Raw genomic sequence first — 8,202 nt, 5'->3', positions numbered from 1 at the left:
TTTATCTCCTTAGTCTTTGCTGGATCAAGAAATCCAGCCAAGTGGATCTATAGTGAATAAAATAAGAAACAAACTTCCAAAACCCAAATATTTAGTCATCCCGGTATCCCAACCTTCCTCCAGTTGCAGCCCATCAGATCATCCAGCCCGGCCAGTGACCAAGGATGATGGATGGGTTGTGATCCAACATATCTGGAGGGCACCAGGAAGGATGCAATCAAATGACATGCCTCAAGACCATAAAGTGAGCTAGGTGTCATTAGCACTGGCTCCTTCACACATGTATGTCCATTAGATGGAGGCATCCAGTAAATGCACCACCACAGATCTAACCCCTAGAGCAGGACTTTCTCCTATCACCCAGCGTTGGGGCCTGGCTATTTTGCAAGCTTAATTACTTACACACACACCAAAAAAAATCGTTAACCTTAATTTTCAAAAGCAGAGGTCATGTAGAAACGATAATATTCGTCAAAATATAAAATAAAAGCAAAATATTTCCAAAAATGTATAAGGTCTAACAAAATCTAATCTGCCTAAAACTGTGTCCCTCAAAGGCCTGTATTGCACCCCTCTGAGGCCTATGCACTAGGCAGCTGCCAATATGGCCTAATGACGGCAGCGGCCTTGATATCCAGTCCAGTGCCGATCAAGGTTGAGCCAAATATAGAGAAATCAACTTATTTACATGCATGTTTGAAATTGGCCCAATGTTGTGGGCAGGCTTCCAAACAGCACAGCAGGAAGCAATGGGTGTCATTAGCTGGCCAAGGGGTCATATAAATGTAAACTCTGTGTACATGGTCATAGAATCATACACTAATGGAACCGTATAGCTGCAAGGGCCCCTGAAGTCATGTAGCCCAACCCCTGCAATGTAAGAATCTCAACTAGATCCTACATGACGGATGGCCATCCAGCCTCTGCTTAAAAACCTCCAAGGAAGGAGAGTTCACCACCTCTCATGGGAGTCTGTTCCACTGTCGAACAGCTTTTGCTGTCAGAAAGTTCTTCCTGATGTTGAGTCAGAACCTCCTTTCTTGTAATCTGAAGTCCATCAGACATCAAACCAATAGGCCTCAGAGCGATTTACTGCCCAAGACACCACAAAAATGAGTCCCATGAATTTCAGCTGAACCTACTTCCTAATGGGAATCAGAATCCGTTTCGTCCCCTTAGCAGTAACAGCAGCCACTAAAACGCTTCTCCACCTAATAGCTCAAACTAATTCTTCCTTCTCCCATAGGCCACAAAAGCACCCAGTTTACCCCGCTGCTGGTCCTCTTTTTGCTGCCCTCTTCCACTGACAACCTCTGGAGGACTCCCCATTTAACCCGACTGTGATGTGGGCTGCTCTGTTTAGCACTGGAAGAGTCCCTTCTAATTGTAACCTAGTAGCCCACACCATAGAAGAGCAGGAGGTGAAGTCTGATATTACCTTTCTAGGATCCGTAAAGTCCATTCCTGTTTCATTCAGGGAAGAAAGGGCATTTTGTACTTGAAATAAAGGGGGGGAAGCTCCTGCCTAGTTATTGGCTAGAGGTGTAATGTCATGCACGTTGCTATTTAATTGGACCATTAATGTCTCCCTTTTCCATACCAGTGTCACTTGGCTCAAGTGTGTGTGTGTGTGTGTGTGTGTGTGTGTGTGTGTAAAGCAAAACAAACAGAACTTTGTAGGCTGAGGGAAAGGCCATGAAGATTTAGAGCCACAAAGATCCATTTACATATTAATGCACTCATTTGGAGTTACTCATCAGAAGCTATCAAATCTTGAGCCTCCAGCGCAGAAGGACTACAGGAAGCACCAGTCACCACTTTGGGAATAGAAAGGTGCCTGAACACTGCAGAACAATAAGCCAAATACATTAAGGTGTAGGAGACTCAGCATTGCTCCAAAAACAAAGCCCCTCCCCCCAAAAAAGTAAATTATCATTTCCTTTTTCAATGGCACTTGCTTAGGAGGATGCAAGCCTTAACCCCAGTTAGATTACTTGGGTTTAACTGGCTTGTGAATTGGGTTATTGGAGAACCTTTCCTGTATGCAGTTACATCAAAGAGAGGGAAAGTGTTGTGTTTTGATGAAAATATGTTCTCTTCCAGACAGAACAGAAGATTTGGCGGACTGACCGTATAAACTGAAGAAACAACTCAAAGCCTTCAGGCAGTGATAAAGTGCTCTTAGATTTATTTTTAATCATCTTAAACTGATGCAGGCTCTCTAGAACTCCGAAATGGGCTGGCCAACTTCACTGGGCCAAGTGTGCCCAGTGATAAGTTTTAATATGGAACAGTAGCTTATACTAAGTTATAAGCCTTATTCAAGATCATAGGAACATATAACAGACAGTGGCTCATGTAGCTCAGCACTGCTTACACCGGCTGGCAGCGGCTCCGCAGGCTTTTCCAGACAAGGCGCCATTCCCAACCTTATCTGGAGATGCACCCCGGGCCTTATGCATGCAACGCAGATGCTCTGCCACCGGAGCCACGACCCTTCGCTGCCACTGTGCGTTAGCAGGCCGCAGGGAAAAAAGCATCAGCGAGCCGGCGAGGGGAGTTTAAAAGTATCCCTCTCAGACGACCGATTAAAAGCTTTGCACCGTTTCTAATCGCACGCCGCTGCCAAAGTGCAAAGCAAGAGACTCTGGCTCAGGGGACTAGAAGTTGGAGTTCCAAGAGACATGGGGAGATCTGGGCGCAGTCAGAGGCGTCTCCTATGCTCTTGTGAACAAAAGAGGCACTTTATGGGCCTGGCTAAAAACCGCACCTTCGGCTTCCCGTGTTGCAGGTGAGTAAAGCAAGATCAGGGTGGTGTTAAGGATCGCGAATAAATAGCTTGCAGGAAGAGTACTTATGGCTGGAGAAGCCGACGTGGCACCCTTCGGACGCTGGCGAACTACAATTCCCACCAGCCCAGCCAGCAAAGCCAATGCTCAGGTATCATGGGAGTTGTAGTCCCTTGGTATGGCGTCGTTTGAAATAAGGCCCACTTGTTGGACTGGTGAAGGGCGAGAGTAGGATTCCCTCTGGCGTTTGGGAGGCAGAAATTAGGAGACATCCAGGAAGGAGGAAGTGACCCCCCGGGTGGCTGTAAGAGGCCGCCTAACTGAGCAGGAAGGCGGACGGCTTTGTGCCTGACCCCGAAATTCACCGCGCGATAGCGGGGCTTCACCTCGGCTCTGGAGGCTGCTTTCAGGACCAGGCCTCAGTCTGCAGAAGCAGCACACACACAAGCCCTGGGCTGCCGCTTTAGCCACGAGGAGCTCTTCGGCGCCTCCATTTCCCAATCGGTTCCCCGCCGCGAAATCGGCGCCACTTCGCCTCTGCCGGCGAGAAGGAGCCCCGAACATGCGGCCCGCGAGCGGCTCGCTGTGGGCGCGGGGGGCCTGAGCCCGGAGAGGAGAAGCGGCAGCGCCCTTTCCTTCCGCCTCCAGGACTCGGCGGGGCCTTTCGCTGGAACTCGGCCTGGTCCTGCGGAGAGAGGGGACCTTGGGGGCTCCTCCAGGCGCCTCCTTCCCCGCGGCTGGCCTGCGCCTTCTCCCCACCCCAGCAGGGCCAGGGCCCCGTTGCTGCCTCGGGGAAATGCCCCGCCGCCGCCCACCCCACGGAAGCGAAGGAGGAGCGACTTTTCGGCCGCCTCTGCTTCCTCCGACGCGCGCAAGAAGGAGCCATGTTGGAGACCAGGCTCTCCGCGCTCCGAGACTTTCCTCGGCGGCTTGCTCCGCGCGTGGTAACTTTTGGAAGCCCTCCTCTCTCTCGCCCGAGCAATCTATATGTTAATGGGCAAACTTTGGGGAGGGGGGGGCGATTTAAGGAGGTTGTGACAAGGGATCATTTGCCCTGTCAGCGGCTGGCCTCGCTGGCCTGAGCTCTCCTGCACAACGTGCCCGCTCCGCTCTGGGCTGTCAGCGAACAGCTTGCCAGCCACGCTGCCTCTTCTCCTCTTATGGCACGGAAATGACAAACGCGCCGTTTTTATCCATACAATTTGTTTCATTATTGTTGCCAGCACGAAGCATCACAATCAATCATAAGGAAGCCCAGTTGGCAGGTGTCAATCTTGGTCTGTTTTTGTACGTCTCAGTCTATATTTAATCCAATTACAAGGGTCAGGGAGTAAGTGCAAATCCCCTTGTTACAACTCACATCTTATTCAAGATTTAAAGTAAAAAAGTCAACTGGATCACATGGGCGCTTTGGGGAAGCTCGGATACGCTTGTGGAGGGCGGGGATCCTGGACACCCCCACTTTTTCTTTCAATGTGCTTCCTTTATGCAGCAAGAGCTGCTATTATTATTATTAATATTATTATTACGTATTATACTTATCGAGGGTCGAGGTGGCGTCTTCTGTCTTTATTTTTATTTTTTATTTTTTTAAAAAGGGAGTGTTTGTGTGCAAATGAAGTATCTTGTTATTTCGCTAAAGGAGAGGAGAAGCTTTAATGATGGGAGATCTTTCCGCTCGTTGCCCTTTCAAATACAATTGTAGATCGAACTCAGCCTTGTCACGTCGAGGAAAAGTGAATTTCTAACATCCAGGACGTGCCTGTCGACTTTCAGCGAGCTGCATCCAATCACCCCCAGGGAATTCAGCTAATGTCTCAGTCGGGGGAGAAAAAAGGAAAGGGGGGGGGAGCTCGGGGATGAGGGGCAGAAAAACAAATCAAACAACATTGGCCAGCATCACGCTTATTATGAAAATGTTTTAAAGGAGGGGGGAAGTGGGGGGGGCAAATAATACAAGACAAGCCGGGATCATGTTGGAGCCAAATTAATACCATTAAGAATCCTGAAGGGGGCAGGGGAGAGGGAAGGAAAACCCAGCTTAGGGGAGTCGGATTCATCTCCCCCTCCCCCATATTATTTTCCTTACCTTCCCCTCCTCAGACTATCTTAAATTAAGGCTGTACTTTTACTTCTGAACTCCGTTAGTATAACACTATGCCTCTTAGGAACTTTTTCCCCTTTCTTCTTTTCAAACCTAACACGGAATTTCCCAGGATCTATCTACCTTCCTTCCTTCCTTCCTTGCTTGCTTCCTTCCTTGCTTCCTTCCTTGCTTCCTTCCTTCCCTAGGAGCACCTGACAAACTAGAGAGGGAAAGTCAGGGCGCTGCAAACCTTCCTTCCTTGTCAGAATGACAGCGTTGCGTGTAACTTTTGGATCTTTCTGTTCTGCAAAACTTGGGCGCAATGGCACAAGCCTTCTGGCAATGCTTGAGATTCTGCCTATAGCTCGCTACAGTCGAAGCCCCCTGAAAAATCTCGCCTCCCGACTGGAAAGCCTGGCCATCCAATTCCAAGGGGGTTGCTTTCATTTGCAGAGGGAACCAACCTGGGCATGTTTACTCAGAAGCCAGTCCCAATGAGTTCAACGGGACATGCTCCCCAGGAAAGGTGTCTGTTAGACCTTGCAGCCTTTTTACCGCCTGATCTGCAAAACATTGTTTGAGAGCCGGTCCGGCAGATATCAAAGGGGCTGGACTTGCTTTCCCATCATGCGTTGAGGACAGGGGTGTCGGGCAATACTGTGATTTGCAAGTACTGAAAAATGCTAGGCGATGTTTTCGGAGGGTATGAGGAGGGAGAGCTGGTTAACAAGGTATCATGAGACCCAGGAAGAGAATTATTTCTCAACTTGCCTAGCCAGGCTTGCCGCCGGATTCTTGATGTCACCTAGACCTACCCTGACCAGGTGCAGCAAGGAGGGCTTTTGTTATCGATTTGAATCCGAGCTGGATCCCACGTCAACACGGGCAAGCCCACCTAGGCATGATCTATCCGATGACAACCCATTTCTCTTGTTGCAGACACAGCTTTGCTTTACATCGGTTTAAATCATCCTAAAAGTTAGCCTGAAAGGCAGGTAGGCAGGTAGGTAAGGGACAGATAAAAAACAACAAGACATCCATCTCTGAAATGGAAATGTGTGCGAGAAAAACTAAAGACCAGGAGACAGCAGGGAGGGGGTTTGAGTGTCCCCCCCCCCGATGTTCTGAAATCAAAGTCCAAGGAGACCCAAGGAAAAGCATTTACTAAGTAATCGACTTATTTGAAAAAACACATACCTTGAGCAAGGACACCAGATCCCTTCTACGGAAGCATTTCCCCCTTTTGCCTTCGATTCAAGCCACTTTTCTGCTCGCAAGATTTTCCCCTCCTCTGTGAAATTTAGGTTCGTCCCTGGCTTGTTTTATTTAATATTTTTCCTCCCCCTCTTTTTTTTTTTAATAAAAAAAAATAAACACCCTTTTCTAGCAGCTAGTCCTTCTCGGACCTTATTTTGCCGTCTGTGCGATGCCACAGTAAACAAATTGTTCTGATGTGCTTATTATTATTGCTCAAGTTCTGCTTGGGTAGAGAATTAAACCTCATTATTACAGCGCGTGTGTGTGTGTCCGTGTGTGTGTGTCTGTGTGTGTGGGTTGCGAATTGCTCCATCTAAGCGAACACACGGGGGTTTGGGGCATCCTTGTAGAGAGAGAGAGAGAAAGAGCTTCCTATCGCTGTGTAAATCAAATATGTATAATGCTTATAAATTTGTAACACATTATTGTTGCCTCTTGCCTGCATCCCATTCAAAGTGGCTTCACAGCTTTCGAGCCTCCTGCCCATCAGAAAGGCTGAGCGGCAAAACGCCTCCATTGAAGGCAGGGCTCCGCTCCTTGCCAGCTCAGCGCCCTCATTAGCGCCTTATCTACCTCGACGGCATGTTAATTTCCCCTTAATGTTACTCTGAGAGAGAAAAGGGAAGTTCCCTTCCGCGTTTGCACGGCGCCAGCTTTTTAGATCCTTGGAGGACGACTCCAGCACGTCGAAAGACCTGCGAAGCAGGGAGATCTCTCTCTCTCTCTACACAAACACACACACACACGTATTCCAGACCCAAACATTACCAGTTCAGGTGATGTTTATGCTCACTTTGAAGTTTGTGGGATTTCTTCCTCTCTTTCCCGAATAAGTTAGGAAATGATGACGGGGATTTCAGATCTCTCTCCCTCTCTCAAAAACACACACCTCTTAGACACAGATGCACCTCTTTGTTTACTCCTGTTTTAATTTAGAAGGGGCTTAAGGGGCTACCCAACAGGAGCCTGGAGGGAAAGGAGGGGACGGGGTGGCAGAGGGTCTCCTCCCAAAGCCATGTCACTCCACGCCGCAGAGATGGGGAGTGACTGAGATTATGCTCGCCTGAAAATTTGTTCGAGGGGGGAAAGAGCGAGGAAAAGGCAAGCGTGTAATTAAACTGCCATCTGATCCGATGGAGGTGGCTGCGCTGTCCGAAAGATCGGGGGGGGGGGGCTTTTCGCGCGCGCGCCCCAGCCCAGCATCCAGATCATGCCTACCGACTTGTTTCCCTTTTCAAATCCGGATCGGATCCGGATCATCAAGCCACGCTGCGGCGTTTATCACCCGGCGTGTGTGTGCGCGCGCGCTTGTGTGTCCTGACTGCCTTTTTCTGTTTAATTCTCTCTCTCTCTCATACACACACACATACACTCGCCGCCCCCCGGAGCTCGGAAGGCAACCCGGGCAACACTCGGGCGTTGGCCGGGGGACTGTTTGTCTGCTCGCTCCGAAGGCCTGGCCAAGCAGACTTGGCTTCACGCCTGATCAGTTTCTGAAGAGCCGCGCCGGTTGGAGAGAAGGCAAGGCAGCACCTGGCCCTGCTTTTCGGAGCCATCTCCTTTTATTGACAGCCAGATAAGCAGGCGGGAGCCGTGGCGTTTCCAGCGCTTCCTTGGAGAACCCTGCTGGGTTGCAGGGAGCCCGGCTCCCTTAATGGCAGCAACTCCAAACAATCAGGCAAACACACTTTCTCGCCTGACAAGCCCTTGGCCACGGCTCCCTCCCTCCCTCCCTGCCTGCCTGCCTGCCTGCCTGCCCGCGTCGGCTCAAGAGACAGGGCGGCGGCGCTGCTGCTCCTCCTAGGCCAACCTGACCTGCCGCAGGGCCGTCGGGGAGAGCCTTGGCTTTCTGGGGGGGGGGGGTGTGGAGAAGAGGAGTCAGGAATAAGAGGCAGCGAGCGGGTCATGGGGGGTGAGAAGGGAAGAAGATGCAGGACCTTCCTCCTAACCCCCTCCCCACCCCACAGCACGCAAAGCCAAGCGGGTCAGAGTAGCCGGCCCAGAGGACGCTCTGTCTCCACTCTGACTCGGGAACATCTCTCTCTTCGACGAATTGAACTCCACTGAGAC

Source organism: Podarcis cretensis (assembly GCF_951804945.1).
Source record: "Podarcis cretensis genome assembly, chromosome: 1".
NCBI classification, from domain to species: domain Eukaryota; kingdom Metazoa; phylum Chordata; class Lepidosauria; order Squamata; family Lacertidae; genus Podarcis; species Podarcis cretensis.
Note: the sequence above shows the minus strand (reverse complement) of the source record.